The sequence below is a fragment of the Antechinus flavipes genome, chromosome 1 (assembly GCF_016432865.1).
Source record: "Antechinus flavipes isolate AdamAnt ecotype Samford, QLD, Australia chromosome 1, AdamAnt_v2, whole genome shotgun sequence".
Taxonomy (NCBI): domain Eukaryota; kingdom Metazoa; phylum Chordata; class Mammalia; order Dasyuromorphia; family Dasyuridae; genus Antechinus; species Antechinus flavipes.
This window is the reverse complement of record NC_067398.1, coordinates 129568838-129587452: the sequence shown is the minus strand read 5'-3', so window position 1 is coordinate 129587452 and position 18615 is coordinate 129568838.

Below are 18615 nucleotides of genomic sequence, written 5' to 3'. Positions count from 1 at the left end.
GGGTAAAGTGGGGGTAGTACATCTCATGAAGAGGCATAGGAAACCTATTATATCTGAGAGAAAGAATGGAGGGGGATGAATATAGTGGGTATCTTACTGCCTTCAGAATTGGCTTTAAGTGAAAAATCTTAAGACATATTCAATCTATGGTGAAACTTCTCCCACCTCATTGAAAAGTGAGAAGGGAAAAGTGAAAAGGGAAGGAATAAGCTAAGCGGAAGGGAATACGGGAACTGGGAGGGAAAGGGGTAAGATAGGGGGAGGAACTCTAAGGTGGGGGGAGGGATACTAAAAAGGGAGAGCTGTGAGAAGCAAGTGGTGCTCACAAGCTTAATACTGGGAAGGGGGGGAAAGGGGAAAGAAGGGAGAAAAGCATAAACCGGGGTTAACAAGATGGCAAGTAATACAGAATTGGTCATTCTAACCATAAACGTGAACGGGGTAAACTCCCCCATAAAGAGGAAGCGGTTAGCAGAATGGATTAAAAGCCAGAATCCTACAATATGTTGTTTACAGGAAAGACACCTGAAGCGGGGAGATACATGCAGGTTAAAGGTAAAAGGTTGGAGCAAAATCTTCTATGCTTCAGGTGAAGTCAAAAAAGCAGGGGTAGCCATCCTGATCTCAGATCAAGCTAAAGCAAAAATTGATCTAATTAAAAGAGATAAGGAAGGGCACTATATCTTGCTAAAGGGTAGCATGGATAATGAAGCACTATCTATATTAAACATATATGCACCAAGTGGGGTAGCATCTAAATTCTTAAAAGAGAAACTAAGAGAGCTGCAAGAAGAAATAGACAGTAAAACTATAATAGTGGGAGATCTTAACCTTGTACTCTCAGAATTAGATAAATCAAACCACAAAATAAATAAGAAAGAAGTCAAAGAGGTAAATAGAATACTAGAAAAGTTAGATATGATAGATCTCTGGAGAAAATGTAATGGAGACAGAAAGGAATACACTTTCTTTTCAGCAGTTCATGGAACCTATACAAAAATCGACCATATATTAGGACATAAAAACCTCAAACTCAAATGCAGTAAGGCAGAAATAGTAAATGCATCCTTTTCAGACCACGATGCAATGAAAATTACATTCAACAAAAAACCAGGGGGAAGTAGACCAAAAAATAATTGGAAACTAAATGATCTCATACTAAAGAATGATTGGGTGAAACAGCAAATCATAGACATAATTAATAACTTTACCCAAGAAAATGATAATAATGAGATGTCCTACCAAAATGTATGGGATGCAGCCAAAGCGGTAATAAGGGGAAATCTCATATCTCTAGAGGCCTATTTGTATAAAATAGAGAAAGAGAAGGTCAATGAATTGGGTTTGCAACTAAAAATGTTAGAAAAGGAACAAATTAAAAACCCCCAGGCAAACACTAAACTTGAAATTCTAAAAATAAAAGGTGAGATCAATAAAATTGAAAGTAAAAAAACTATTGAATTGATTAATAAAACTAAGAGTTGGTTCTATGAAAAAACCAACAAAATAGACAAACCCTTAGTAAATCTGATTAAAAAAAGGAAAGAGGAAAATCAAATTGTTAGTCTTAAAAATGAAAAGGGAGAACTCACCACTAACGAAGAGGAAATTAGAGCAATAATTAGGAGTTACTTTGCCCAACTTTATGCCAATAAATTCGACAACTTAAATGAAATAGAAAAATACCTCCAAAAATATAGCTTGCCCAAACTAACAGAGGAAGAAGTAAATATCCTAAGCAGTCCCATCTCAGAAAAAGAAATAGAACAAACTATCAATCAGCTCCCTAAGAAAAAATCCCCAGGACCAGATGGATTTACATGTGAATTCTACTAAACATTTAAAGAACAATTAACTCCAATGTTATATAAACTATTTGAAAAAGTAGGGATTGAAGGAGTCCTACCAAACTCCTTTTATGACACAGACATGGTACTGATACCTAAACCAGGTAGGCTGAAAACAGAGAAAGAAAATTATAGACCAATCTCCCTAATGAATATTGATGCTAAAATATTAAATAAAATATTAGCAAAAAGATTACAGAAAATCGTCACCAGGATAATACACTATGACCAAGTAGGATTTATACCAGGAATGCAGGGCTGGTTCAATATTTGGAAAACTATTAGCATAATTGACTATATCAATAACCAACCAAACAAAAACCATATGATCATCTCAATAGATGCAGAAAAAGCATTTAATAAAATCCAACATCCATTCCTAATAAAAACACTTGAGAGCATAGGAATAAATGGACTTTTCCTTAAAATAGTCAGGAGCATATATTTAAAACCATCAGTAAGCATCATATGCAATGGGGAAAAACTGGAACCTTTCCCAGTAAGATCTGGAGTGAAGCAAGGTTGCCCACTATCACCATTATTATTTAATATCGTATTAGAAACACTAGCCTCGGCAATAAGAGTCGAGAAAGATATTAAAGGAATTAGAGTAGGCAATGAGGAAACCAAACTATCACTCTTTGCAGATGATATGATGGTATACCTAGAGAACCCCAGAGATTCTACTAAAAAGCTATTGGAAATAATTCATAATTTTAGCAAAGTAACTGGCTACAAAATAAATCCCCATAAATCCTCAGCATTTTTATACATCACCAACAAAACCCAACAGCAAGAGATACAAAGAGAAATTCCATTCAGAATAACTGTTGATACCATAAAATATTTGGGAATCTATCTACCAAAGGAAAGTCAGGAATTATATGAGCAAAATTATAAAAAAGTCTCCACACAAATAAAGTCAGACTTAAATAATTGGAAAAATATTAAGTGCTCTTGGATCGGCCGAGCGAACATAATAAAGATGACAATACTCCCTAAACTAATCTATTTATTTAGTGCTATACCAATTAAACTTCCAAGAAAATATTTTATTGATCTAGAAAAAATAACAACAAAATTCATATGGAACAATAAAAAGTCGAGAATCTCAAGGGAATTAATGAAAAAAAAATCAAATGAAGGTGGCCTAGCTGTACCTGATCTAAAATTATATTATAAAGCAGCAGTCACCAAAACCATTTGGTATTGGCTTAGAAATAAATTAGTTGATCAGTGGAAAAGGTTAGGTTCACAAGACAGAATAGTCAACTATAGCAATCTAGTGTTTGACAAACCCAAAGCCCCTAACCTCTGGGAAAAGAATTCATTATTTGATAAAAACTGCTGGGATAATTGGAAATTAGTATGGCAGAAATTAGGCATGGACCCACACTTAACACCATATACCAAGATAAGATCAAAATGGGTCTATGACCTAGGCATAAAGAACAAGATTATAAATAAATTAGAGGAACATAGAATAGTTCATCTCTCAGACTTGTGGAGGAGAAAGAAATTTGTGACCACAGATGAACTAGAGACCATTACTGATCACAAAATAGAAAATTTTGATTACATCAAATTAAAAAGCCTTTGTACAAATAAAACTAATGCAAACAAGATTAGAAGGGAAGCAACAAACTGGGAAAACATTTTCACAGTTAAAGGTTCTGATAAAGGCCTCATTTCCAAAATATATAGAGAACTGACTCAAATTTATAAGAAATCAAGCCATTCTCCAATTGATAAATGGTCAAAGGATATGAACAGACAATTTTCAGAGGATGAAATTGAAACTATTACCACTCATATGAAAGAGTGTTCCAAATCATTATTGATCAGAGAAATGCAAATTAAGACAACTCTGAGATACCACTACACACCTGTCAGATTGGCTAAGATGACAGGAAAAAATAATGATGAATGTTGGAGGGGATGCGGGAAAACTGGGACACTAATGCATTGTTGGTGGAGTTGTGAACGAATCCAACTATTCTGGAGAGCAATCTGGAATTATGCCCAAAAAATTATCAAATTGTGCATACCCTTTGATCCAGCAGTGTTTCTATTGGGCTTATATCCCAAAGAAATACTAAAGAAGGGAAAGGGACCTGTATGTGCCAAAATGTTTGTAGCAGCCCTGTTTGTAGTGGCTAGAAACTGGAAAATGAAGGGTTGCCCATCAATTGGAGAATGGCTGGGTAAACTGTGGTATATGAATGTTATGGAATATTATTGTTCTGTAAGAAATGACCAACAGGATGAATACAGAGAGGACTGGCGAGACTTACATGAACTGATGCTAAGTGAAATGAGCAGAACCAGGAGATCATTATACACTTCGACAACGATATTGTATGAGGACATATTTTGATGGAAGTGGATTTCTTTGACAAAGAGACCTGAGTTTCAATTGATAAATGATGGACAAAAGCAGCTACACCCAAAGAAAGAACACTGGGAAATGAATGTGAACTATCTGCATTTTTGTTTTTCTTCCTGGGTTATTTATACCTTCTGAATCCAATTCTCCCTATGCAACAAGAGAACTGTTTGGTTCTGCAAACATATATTGTATCTAGGATATACTGCAACATATCCAACATATAAAGGACTGCTTGCCATCTAGGGGAGGGGTCGAGGGAGGAAGGGGAAAAAAAAATCGGAACAGAAACGAGTGTCAATATAAAGTAATTATTAAATAAAAATTAAATTAAAAAAATAAAAAAAATAAAACATTTAGGAGTTTAGTGATCTCATCAAAAAAATGGAATTCACTGCCAACAGTAGCCTGTGACACCTAAGATTGCATAAAGTTGTTTCTTAGTTTTTAAAATTGATATTTGCTGGAAATGTTGAATATATTTTGTGTTAACAGACAAAATAAAGGCATGATATTCAGCTTGAGAAAAACACCACTGTACCTTTGACTTTGAAAAATTATAGTGCTTCTGATATAGCTAAAGGGCATCTATCCTCCTGGCAGACCTTATAAGGCTCCAGGTGCTTCCAGTAGGAGATCATTAACATGTGTAATAAAAGTGGAATACCTAAATGAATTATATGCTGGACCTTATTGAAGGATTTGGAAGAATAGAATAGGACTTTCTATATACTACTGCAGCATATATGTGCATGTCTAGTGTGTGATCTTCTAGTTGAAGGAAAACAAGTACTAGGGATGTGGATGAAAGGAGATACTAAAGAAAGTGGAGCACAAATCCAATACAGTAAAACAAGTTGTCTCACAGAGATAAGAGAAGATATTTGGAATGGGATTAGATGCTATTGGGCCCCTAAGTATAATGTAGGCATTGACTGCATGCAAATAATGTACAAAGTGATACCTTGGCTTACCATTAGGGCCTGTTTTGTGTTTTTTTGTAACAGTTAGAATTGTAGTATTATAGGAAGACCTTGACCTTTGATGCTTGGTCATTGAGAGAGTTAAAGATGGGACTGAGTAATGCCTTTAATAGCCTCTTTTGACAAAGAGTATTGAAGAATAGATTGTAGAACTCCTCTTTGATAGGAATTGTAACCTGAACAACAGATTTAAGCAGTTCAGTATCTGAGAACAAAATGATCCACAGAGAATCAGGAATGTCTGTTGATTTTGATGATTTTTTTAGTCCCTTCTAAATCATTATAGAGTATAATGGAGAGAGAGAACTTTCATTTAGAGAGTCAGAAAAATCTAGATGGTTCTTCCTCAGAAATTTTGGGAAAAGTAATTAATGTAGGGAAGAGCTAAAGATTTCTTCAGGAAGAAGAGAGAGAGAAAGAGAAAGAGAAAGAGAGGGGGAGGGGAACAAGCCATCAGCTGAGTATGTAATGGTAGCCTTAAAAATGTCTCTTTCTAACAGATTTATAGGAAAATCAGGTATGAAAAGGAAAGAATGTTCCATTGAAAGGTAACCTATAGTTACCATTTGGGAAAAGATTAAGAGAAAATTTTGAAAGTTTTCTGAAATTCCTACAATCTTTTGGAATCCAATGGGAGTATAATTATTGTGATGCTGTGGTTAAAACTGAATTAGAAACTCCAGTATTTTTAAGACAATTATGTATGAAGTCAACTTTAAAAGTAATATGGATTTCAATAATGCAGGAGAAAATAAAGGCAGGGATGGCAGGAACAAGGGCATTAGGATCATGAAAAATAAAAGGACTTGCTTCAGTTTTTTAGTATAAAAGAGATTGTATATGATTATGTTTTTCTAGTGCTCCTGTTTATGGATAACATTGTGTTGATTGTATCAAGGCCAAAAATATTTCAGAGCTGCCTAAATAATTTTTTATTTATCACATGCAAAAAAAGAGTTTAATTTAATTGACTAAATAATCTAGTCAATAATAAATGCTCATTTTCTAGACTGTTATGCAATTTATTGAATGATTCATAACATTGATTATTTAGTAAATATGCATTGTATACACATTATAGATGGTTCATAATCAGGTAGGAGGAAGAAAGCAAGCAATATAATATTTAAGAATTAAAATTTTTATTATGAACTTGACAAACATCACCAAATTAAAATATTTGATTATAGAAAGAATAGAAAAAGATTGTCTATAAAACTTTTAATCTCTATTATCTTTTCTAAAAATTAAGTATTAACTGTAACTTGAGGGGCAGCTAGGTAGATTAGTGGATAAAACCCTGGACTTGATTTCAAATCCAGCCTCAGACCCATGACATTAGCTGTAGGATCCTGGGCAAATTACCTGACCCCAACTGCCTTGCCAAAAGAATTTATCTAAATGTTACCTGTACTGTCCTGCTTATTTATATCTCTTTGGATCTGGTGCTTTTAATGAGCTCAAACGTCTTTTTAAAAATTATTATTATAGCATTTTATTTAGAAGTTATATGCATAGGTAATTTTATAGCATTGACAATTGCCAAACCTTTTGTTCCAATTTTTCCCCTCCTTCCTCCCACCCCTCCCCCAGATAGCAGGTTGACCAATACATGTTAAATATGTTAAAGTATAAATTAAATGCAAAATAAGTATACATGTCCAAACAGTTATTTTGCTATACAAAAAGAATCAGACTCTGAAACAGTGTACAATTATCCTGTGAAGGAAATCAAAAATGCAGGTGGACAAAAATTGAGGGACTGGGAATTCTATGTAATGATTCTTAGTCATCTCCCAGAGTTTTTTCGCTGGGTGTAGTTGTTTCAATTCATTCCTGCTCCATTGGAACTGATTTAGTTCATCTCATTGCTGAAGATGGCCAAGTTCATCAGAATTGGTCATCATATAGTATTATTGTTGAAGTATATAATGATCTCCTGGTCCTTGAGCTCAAATTTCTGAAATTTTTTTTTTAATTGGTATTCTTCCGGTGATGCTGTATGTCTGCAAAGCATGGAATAATACTGTAATCTCTGAAAAATTAATTTCAATGTACCCAAAGAGAAATGAAGAGGTATGAAACAAGTATAAGTAGATACCACAAGAAATGGCAATGCATTAGAATATGTTGTCTTAGAAAGAGTGATATATTTGAAGAAAAGAAAATTTGCATTAAAATTCCATCTTAGACAGTTGCTTTATGATTTCTAGCAAATGACTTAACCTTTGATCCTTATTTTCAACTCTAGCCTTTTTCTACTTAATAATAATTTGTTTTTTGCTATTACATGTAAACAGTTTTCAACATTTACTTTTATAAGATTTTTACTTTCATTTTTCTCCTCTCCCTTTTCTTCTTCTTCCACAAGATAGCAAGAAATCTTACAGGTTATACATGTGCAATTATATTAAACATATTTCCACATTAGTCATGATGTGAAAGAAGAATCAGAACAAAAGGGGAAAACCACAAAAAAGAAAGAAAAACAAAAAAGTGAAATGTTATACTTCAATTTGCATTCAGACTCCATAGTTCTTTCTCTGGATATAGACAGAATTTTCCATCATTAATCATTTGGAATTGTCTTAGATCATTATATTGCTGAGAAGAGTTAAGTTTATCAAAGTCGATCATCACACAAAGTTGCTCTTACTGTGTAAAATGTTCTCCTAATTCTACTCACTTCACTCAGCATAAGTTCATGAAAGCCTTTCCAGTTCTTTTTTTCTGAATATCATAGCTTTATAGTCCTTTAGGGATATCAACCCTAAATTTTAATGGTACTTATCTTAAGAAAAGAATCAACTGAAATAACATAGATACAGTTCTTTGCAAAAATAAAGGTATTATATAAATATGAATGGTTGTTGTAATTATTGCATAACCAATGATTAGCTATACAGAAATGGCTTCATTGGAGAGATGTTTGATTCAAAAAGAAGACATATACTATAATAAATGTGGTGACCAATCATGATTTCAGAAGACTTAATAGGAAAACATGATATATATTTATCAACAAAAAGAAAATGTACAATAAATACATGATATGGTGTGTATTTTTAGATATGTCCAATGAATGGATATTGTCTTCTTGTATTGCCTAATTGTTAAAAGAGAGTTTCTTTTGGGGAAATAATTGTAAAATGTCAGTTATATTTGGACAAAAAAGAACATCAATAAAATTTTTATTAAAAAATATGGGTTAGAAATATGACTGATATATAATTTAGAAATGGATTGTTTGCTTCATAACTATTCATATAATTCCAAAAATACATATGAAGAAAGTCCCTATAATGTTAGGGATCCTTCATAGGAGATTTAAGTGAAGACATGAACACAAAATGTTGTCTGTCCAACTCATTAGAACTGAGCTTCACTGTTCTTGTTCATCAACCTTAATGATGCTATGCTTTAGCGTTTCCTCACTCTCCAAATTTATCTCCAATTTCCATAGCCTTTAAAAGCATGTTGTTCATTTAGACACTTAGTTAACCACTTTTTCTTTCTTATTTTTAAAGATTTTTTGGTCTCATTTTATTTTTTCTCAAATACATATAAAATGTTTTATACTGATTTTTTTTTATTTTGAGTTTCACAAATTCTTTCCCTCCTTCCCTCTTCACCTCACCCCTTGAGAAGAAAAATATATTGATATCAATTATATATGTAAAGTCATGAAAAAGATATTTCCACATTAGTCTCTTGCAAAAGAAATCACAAATCACCAAGGAAAAATTCAAAAGTAAAATTTTGCTTCAATCATCACTCAGACTTTGTCATTTATCTCTCTGGATACGGATAATAACATTTTTCATTATGGGTCCTTTACAACTGACTTAAATTCCTATCTTGATCAAAGTATCCAAGTCTTTCAGTTGATCATCCTCATAATACTGCATTTACTGTGCACAGTGTTCAATTGGTTCTGCTCATTTTACTTTGAATTACTTCATAGAAATCTTCCCAGAGTTTTCTGAAACCATCCTGTTCATCAGTTCTTAAAAACAATAGTATGGCATCATAATAACATACCATAACTTATCAATTCATACTCTAGTTTATGTTTCTCTTGTTTCATTTGGCCAATTCAAGTTTTTTAAGGAGCTTTTTTTCAGTATATTTTGTGTCTCTTTTACCATTTGGCTAATTCCATTTTTTTATCTGTGTCATTTTTCTTCAAGGTAGTGTGTGTGTGTATGTGTGTGTGTGCGCGCGCATGCGTGTGTGAATGTGTGTGTTTTTACCAAACTATTGATTTGCTTTGCATAATTTTCTTGCATCACTATTATTTTGTCCCTGTTTTTCTCTCCCTTTCTTATTTGATTTTTAAAAATCTTTAAATCTAGTAATTTTTCTTAGGCTTATGTCTAGCTCATATTTTTTTGAAGTTTTGCTCATAGAATTTTGGTGCTGTTATCTTTTGATTTTGTGCTATGATATTTCTTGTCACCATAGTAACCTTTCCGTTATAGTTCATTTTCTCAAACTATTTCTTGATTTAATTATGTTAAAGTTCTGTTCTGTTCTGGGAGAGGCAGTATTCTAAGCTTCAGGTATGTGAGTGTGTGTGTGTGTGTGTGTGTGTGTGTGTGTGTGTTGCCATTTTTGAAGAAAGTTCTGGAGGTCTGTAAGTTTTTGATGGTATGATCTAAGGAGAGACATAATCTCTGGTTTCCTGGCTTGTGCTCTGGTCTTTACCTAGTAAGGGATCTTCTTATCCTGTGGCTCCAAATACTGGTGTTCTTCTTTGTCCTGGAACTATCACCAATGCCTTTGTTTCCCTGTGATTCACTTTTCTTTGCCTTGATCTTACAACCTAGAGTCTAGGTCTGAGCAATTCAACAAGATCCTGCATTCAATGATAGCAATGTGTGCATTGTTCACCAATCATCTGATCTCCTTATTGTCTATGGGATGAGAGCTCCTGAAGCTGCAGCTGCCACTGTTACAGCTATTTGCAGGGTTTACTGCTGGTACCCCAGTATGACCTGTACTATACCTATCTCAAAGTGACATCTTTCCTGCCAACCACCTAAGTTGTCTTGAGTTGAAAATTGTTTCACTCTGACTTTTGTTGGCTTTATTAATTATTCCCAGGTTTGATTTTAGGTGCTACTTTAAAGTTGTTTGAAATGCAATAGGGGAGAGTGCAGGTGATTTTTTGCATTTACTCTCCCATTTGGACTACTTAACCATTTCTTTTTCAGTGAATTCTCTTACCATCCTTTTCAGAGTAAATCATTTATCTTTTTTTCTCTAGTAAATTTATTTTAAATATACATTGCTTTATGAATAATGTTGGAATAGAAAAATCAGAGCTAAAAGGAAAAATCTTGGGAGAAAAAAAAAACAGAAAAAAGGAAGTGAACATAGCATGTATTGATGTACATTCAGTCTCCTTAGCTCTTTATTTGTATGCAGATGGCATTTTTTGTCCAAAGTCTATTGGGCCCCTAAATCATTGAGAAGAGCAAAGTCTTTCACAGTTGATCATTGTACATTCTTGCTGTTATTGTGTACAATATATTCCTAATTCTGCTTATTAATTTGTGTAAATCTTTCCAGGACTTTCTAAAATCAGCTTGTTCATCATTTTTATAGCACAATAAAATTCTTTACCTTGATATACTACAACTTGGTCAGCCATGCCCCAAATAGGCATCTACTCCTTTTTCAATCCTTTACTACCACAAAAAGAGCTTCTACAAACATTTTTGCATATGTGTGTCCTTTTCCCTCCTTTATGATTTCCTTGGGATGTAAACCCTGTAATGGGTATGTACAATTTTATAGCCCTTTATCATAGTTCCAAATTGCTCTCCAGAATGGTTAAATCATTTCACAACTCCACCAACAATGCATTAGTGTTTCAGTTTTCCCACATCCCCTTCAACATTTATCATTATTTTTTCCTGTCATCTTAGCCAATCTGAAAGGTGTGAAGTGCTACCTCAGAAGTGTGTTTTAAATTGATGTCTCTAATCAATAGTGATTTAGAGCATTTTTTCATATAACTATAGATGGCTTTAATTCCGTCATCTAAAATTGTCTGTTCATGTCCTTTGGCCATTTATCTATTGGGGAGTGACTTGTATTCTTATAAATTTGACACAGTTCTTTTTATAGTTTAGACATGATAACTTTATCAGAAATGCTGGATGTTAAGATTTTTTCCCAGGTTTGTATTTCTCTTTTAATCTTGGATTTGTTGGTTTTGTTTGTGCAAACACTGTAATTTAACATAATCAAAGTTGCCTATTTTACTTTTCATACTGTTCTCTAATTCTTCTTTGGTGATAAATTCTTCTCTTCTCCAAAGATTTGATAAGTAAATTATCCCTTGCTCTCCTAATTTGTTTATTTTATCATCCATTATGCCCAAATGATGTACTCATTTTGACCTTATTTTGGTATGGGGTGTGAGATGTATTTCTATGCCAAATTTCTGATATTATTTTCCAGGTTTTCCAAAATTTTGTCAAATAGCAAGGTCTTACCCCAGAAGCTGAAATTTGAGGGTTTATCAAATATTAGATTACTATAGGCCTTGATTATTGTGTCATGTGTATCTAATCTATTCCATTGATATGCCACTCTATTTTTTAACCAGTACCAAATGGTATTGATGACTGCTACTTTATAATATAGTTTAAGATTTGGAACTACTAAGCCTCCATCCTTTGTATTTTTTTTCATTAATTCCCTTGATATTCTTGACCTTTTGTTCTTCCAGATGAATACTGCTATTATTTTTTCAGTTCCATAAAATAATTTTTGACAGTTTATTGGTATAGCACTGAACAAGAAGACCAATTTAGGCAGAATTGTCATTTTTAATATATGAGCTCAGCTTACCCATGAGCAATTGATATTTTTCCACTTGTTTAGATCTGACTTTATTTATATGATAATTGTTTTACAATTGTATTTATATAGTTCTTGAATTTGTTTTATCATTTAGACCCCTAAATATTTTATTTTATCTATAGTAATTTTACATGGAATTTGTCTTTCTATCTCTTATTGATGAACTCCATTGATAATATATAGAAATGTTGATGATTTGTGTGAGTTTATTTTATATTCTGCAACTTTGCTAAAGCTGTGAATTGTTTCCAGTAAATTTTTGTATGATTTTCTAGGATTCTCTAACTATATATCATATCATCTACAAAGAGTGACAAGATATTTCTTTATCATCTATTCTAATTCCTTTAATTTCTTTTTCTTTTCTTATTGCTAAAGTCAACATTTGTAGTAGAGTGCTGAATAATAGTAGCGATAATGAACATCCTTGTTTCACTCCTGATCTTATTGGGAATGTATCCACCTTCTCTCCATTACAAACAATACTTGCAGTTCATTTTAGACAGATATTTTAAGGAAAGCTTCCTTTATTCCTATTTTTTCTACTTTTTTCTAATAGGAATGGTAACTATATTTTGTGAAAAGCTTTTTCTACATCTTTTGAGATTATCATATGATTTCTGTTGGTTTTATTATCTATATGGTCGATGATGGTAATAGTTTTCTTGATATTGCACCAGCTCTGCATTTCTGGTATAAATCTCACTTGCTCATAGTGTTTTATCATGCTGATTATTCACTGTAATTTCTTTGTTAATATTTTATTTTAAATTTTTGCATCAATATTCATCAGAGAAATTGGTACGTAATTTTCTTTGTCTGTTTTGGCTCTTTCTGATTTAGGTAGTACTATATTTGTGCAATAGAAAGAATTGGTAGTACTCCTTCTTTACTTATTTTTCCAAATAGTTTACATAGTATTGGAATTATTTGTTCTTTAAATGTTTGGTAAAATTCACTTGTAAATCCACCTGACCCCAGGGATTTTTTTCTTAAGGAGTTAATTAATGGCTTGTTCAGTTTATTTTTTCCTCTAAAATGGGACTATTTAAATAATTTGTTTCCTCTTCTGTTAATCTGGGCATTTCATATTTTTGTAAATATTCATCTATTTAAGTTTTATCGTCTGACTTACTGTCATGCAGTTGGGCAAAATAACTCCTAATTATTGCTTTAATTTTTTTTGTCATTGGTGGTAAGTTCACCCTTTTCTCTCAGTGCTGGAAATTTGGTTTTGTTCTTTCCTTTTTCTAATCAAATTAAGCAACCATTTATTTTATTGTTTTTTTTTTTATAAAATCAATTGATTTTATTTACAAGTTCGATAGTTTTCTTCATTACATTTTTATTAATTTCCCCTTTGAGTTTCAGAATTTCAAATTTGGTATTTAATTGGGGGGGTTAATTTGGTCTTTTTCTAGCTTTTTTAGGTGCATGCCCAATTCATTCATCTCCTCATTCTCCATTTTATTCATGTAGCCATTTAGAAATATGAAATTTTTCCTGAGAATTGTTTTGGCTGCATCATACAGGTTTTAGTATGTTGTCTCATTATTGTTATTCTTTTGGATAGAATTATGAATTGTTTCTGTGATTTGATCCACTCATTTTTCTTAAAATGGATTATTTAATTTCCAATTGGTTTTTAGTCTATTTTTTCCTGCCCCTTTATTGAATATAATTTTTATTGCATTGTGGTCTGATAAGAAAGCATTTACTATTTCTGCCTTTCTTTATTTGATTGTGAGTTTTTATGCCCTAATACATGGTCAATTTTTTTGTATAAATATGAATGATTTATCTTAAAAAGATAAATCTTTGGGGCAGCTAGGTGATGCAGTGGAGAGAGCACCAGCCCTGAAGTCAGGAGGACCTGAGTTTAAATCTGACCTCAGACACTTAACACTTCCTAGACTCTGGGCAAGTCATTTGATCCCAATTGCCTCAGGAAAAAAAAAACATAAATCTTTTCATTCAACATTTCCACTGGTCTTGTAGCACACTAGATGATTTCTGCTTCATGCCTATTTTAAAAAAAATATTTTATGCTAATTCAAACTTTTGCTTTTCATACAATTTCATATCTATAAGTATATTTTCTAAGTTCACCTATCTTGAACTATTGAGAGTAGAGCCATGATAACAATGTAAAGGAAGTGCTCAGCCAAACCTTCCCAAAATTCCCCACCAAACAACTTTAAAATAATGTCTTAGATACAAATCTGGAATGGCAGAGTCATCAGAAGTCACAGTAAGACATTTTCCCTGCCCAATTCATCTTAGAAGGTTGGAAGGAGAGATGTGTGACATAGAAGTAGATATTGGCTTAAAACCTATGTGAGTGCTACAATAGTGATAGGACTAGCTGAAGGCAAAGGAAGTAGCAGCAGCTTCAGGAGCTCTCACATAGAGATAGAAAGTGAATCTGGTAACTAGTCAGAAGCAGATTAATGGGATTGATGTACTAGCACTAAATGTTGGATTAGTATATCCACTTGTGAGTCCAGTTCAAAAACAGAGAGAAGTACTTTCAGTCAAGAAGGAATAGGGGTTCTGAGAATTTTGTTTTTAGGGACCTTGAGTAACATTATCACATCGGGTATTAAGAGGTTAGTGACATTGATATGCAGTATCTATTGCAATCCCAAGAAATAATGGGCATTTCCTGGGGAAGGACTAGGACTCAGTCTAGGAGAGCAGAAACTACATGTTTTTTTTGTTTTTTTTTAAGAACATACCACATCAAAAATACCAAAACTTATAGACCTCTAGAACTTGCTATGAAAACAACAGTGAAAAAAGCCTGAAGCTTGTTAGAAAGGCCACATGTCCATGCCAGGAACAGAGCTCCTCTTTAACAATTGGGATAGAAAAAATAATCAAACAAGAAAAAAAAAAAGAACCTGATAACAAAAATCTACTATATTGGCAGGAAGATTAAAATACAGATTTCGAAGAAGACAGTAGAGTCAAAACATCTACAAGGAAAGCTTCAAGAAAAACTATGAAATTAGAAAATGTTTGCACAAACAAAACTAATGTAGCTGTAATTAAAATAAAAACAAGAGACTGGGGGAAAGCATTTTTTCAAGTTTCTCTGAAAAAGATTTTATTTCTGAAATATGTAGGGAACTGAGCCAAATTTATAACTCTGAAATACCACTCACACCTAATTGCTTATATGACATACTAGTAAATTGTGGTGAGCTTTTTCTTCTCAAAACGCAGCCAGGTGATAAAAGTTCAGATCTTTTATTATCTCCAATATAGCCCGGTTAGCTTAGAGGCCTATCTCTCTGCTTGGTTCCAAGAGCTCTCTCTGAATGTCACCAAATCCAAAGGTCTGGTCCTTCAGCCTCTGTCTCTGCTTTCTTCTGCCGCCAGCCAGCTCCACTCTTCAATGTCATTCCGATGAAATCTCAACTTGTAGCTTCTTCCTCTGAAGAACTTCGTCCGCCACCAGCCAGCCAAGTGGAAAAAATGTATTCTGCCATAGATCCCTCATCACTGGCCTTTTATCTGCCTCTTCTGAGAGAATGGGATTATGGGTTTTCTCCCATAGTGCTCTCTGGCCCAATGAGCTTTAAGGGAGGTGTGGACTCCCTGAAAGTAGAAAGTCTACTTTGTGAAGCTAGCATACTTGTGGACTCCAATGAGTAAAGGTGGGAACACAAGCCTTGTCTTGATTAGTTCTACTTAGTACCTTGTTTCAGGTTCTGGCCAAAACATCTTCTTGTAAGATTAGATCAACTCTAATTAGTTAGCAGTTAGTAAGGATTCCAACAGTAAATGACAAGTGCTGGAGAGTATTTAGGGGGAAAAATTGGCGCACTAATGCACTGTACCCAGTCTGATACAGTATGATTCTCTCCCATTTCAAGAAGCAAAAAATGATGGAGACATCCTATCAAATTTTTTATCATCTTTTGCTCTATTTGTTTTTGTTAACTGTAAGATTAACAATTAAATTTTTAATGTAACAGACATCATACAACCAGCAAATATTACAGTTAAACCTTAAGTATTCTCTATTTCTTATCATGGTTGGAGTTAATGCCTCTTTACACAGAATGTTCCCTGTCTGATTTGCATGATTGTTGCCAGCTTTTCCTCTTTGTGTCAATAAAATGAATACTAATCACATTCAGATTTTTAGGAAATTCTGTGCAATATAATTATACACTCCCAATCCCTGACATAAAAAGAATAGTCTTTCATTTGGGCTGAGTAGTGTTTTCAGCAACATCACAGGCCCATCTCAGAATTACATCTATATGACTCTTATTTACAAAAAACAGAATGGGTTCTGAAATGAAATAATAGATTCTAGTAATTTAATACTAGTCAATATTGTGACATCATCTCTAAAAGGGAGTTAATTTCCACTTGCAGGAAGGTGATGGCTCTGGTTGTTTATGGCTTGGAGCATGTTCTGTGCTAGGCTAGTTTCTCAGCCTCAGAAGAAAAATTCCTTATTGATTTAAATGCTCTGTTCCTTCCCATACTTGGGACTAGTATTATATTTTTCTTTTCTATGAACAACAATTAGTTTAAAATATTCTTGTTTTATCCCTAGTTTTTCATGTATGAATGTCTTATTATTTGAGGATTATAATCTCCTGATATTCCCTTAATGGAGGCAGTCAGGTAGAACACTGGAGTACTAGACCTGGAATGAAGAAAATCTGAGTATGAAGTTGGCTTCAGATAACTGGTAACTTTGTCACCCTTGGCAAACCATTTAACTCCCCCTCTACTTCAGTTTCCTCATCTGTGAATGGGGGAAATAATAACAGTAGCTATCTGCCAGTCATCATGAGAATAAAAATGAGATAATGTTTATAAAGTATTTTGCAACCTTCAAATCAATATAAATATTGTTCTTATTAAGTTTTGGAACTTTAGTTAAAAATTCCCACAAAGGCTATCCCATATTATATTTTTTCTACTTTATAATTATTGACAAACTGATTCACTTGGGAGGACAGAATAAACTTACTTTACTCCTCCTCTGCATATATGCTTCCCCTGTTGTCATGGTCTAAGTTTGCCAAGGCATTGATTCTTTAAGATCCTGGAAGAGTGGGCAGCTACTCCACCATTACAATGGATCCAAAGGTCTCTGCTCACACATATGATTTCCAATAGCCTCCTTTCTACTGCTATGATCATGCTTTCTGCTAATATAAAGTTAGCTCAGGTCTTTGCATAAGATGATTCATGGGAAATATTTCTCAAGAATCAATGGAGCAAATTGTGGAATACTAATCAATTTTCAATCAATTACCTTCTTATAACCACATTCTTTAAGCACATTTATCACATATGTAGTTTTATGCTCAAAAACACATTAGATTAAGATTCTATTCAGCATTAGCTCAACCAACTAGTCCATTACTTCCCTATGGTTACATAAGCTAAGTTCCCTATTTCTAGTAAAAGCCTCTGACAAGTTTAGTTCCCCATTTCTACTAAAACAAAAGCTGCAGCTTAAAGGTCATAGTAACCTCTAGATTACCCAGGATGGGAAAATTTCCATCCTCTGAGTATTGTTTCTCATTCCTGTGAAAGTTCCAGGTTCTTGACATGACAGCTTTCCATAACAACAATGGAAAGATCCAAAACACTCCAATCAGAAATTGTCAATATTCATGAAAAATCATGTTCCTTAATTTAGGATCAATGCTCCTCACTTCTTGTTTATATTCCTCATTCTAATGTTCATCACTTATATTTATAAAAATGCTCTGAAAATTCAGTTCAGGGTCTTTTTACCAACTGAGTTGGTCTTGGAGTTTTTTTTTTTAATAACTGCTAGCCAGTAATAATAAACTGATTGTTCTTGAAACATTTTGCTGCAGTTTCCCTTATTTGTGGATTTCACTTGCAGTAGGATTTTATGATGTATATTCTATATGAAAAATGAAATATCCTTTACAAAAATATGCCTCTTTGTCTTATGCTTTGTTCACAAAGAAAGATTGTATTAGTTTTGTCATTCACCAAATTATTGTAAAGTTGTTTTTTAATTCCAGTACTTCTGTTGTACTCTTATAGTTGTACTTCTATAAGAAACTCTTGTAGTACTCATCTTCTCTTTTCTTTTCCCATAAAATTTGGCAAATTAATTTATCTTCTAAACAAGAATTTCCTTATCTCTCTAGCTGAAAAGGATTGTCAAGTGATTGCTCATTAATAATATTTCTAGGCTCATTTAATGTCATAATTGTGACAATTACTTTTCACCAATTATCATTGCTTAGGAAATAGTGATAAGCTTTGTCAATATCTGTTCCTTTTTCTATTTTTTTTTTGGACATTGGACATTTTGAACATGGATTATTTAAAAAGTCAGATGGATGAACCTCAGCTGAGTGATATAATATTTATTTTAATTTCATGTTAATTTTGATAAGTTTTTTTAACCTAAAGATCTGAATATCTAGACAGATGATTCAGAAATGGCATGAAGAATCCATCCTAAAAGGCCAATGTATAAAAGAAATTTATTTATGAATAGTTT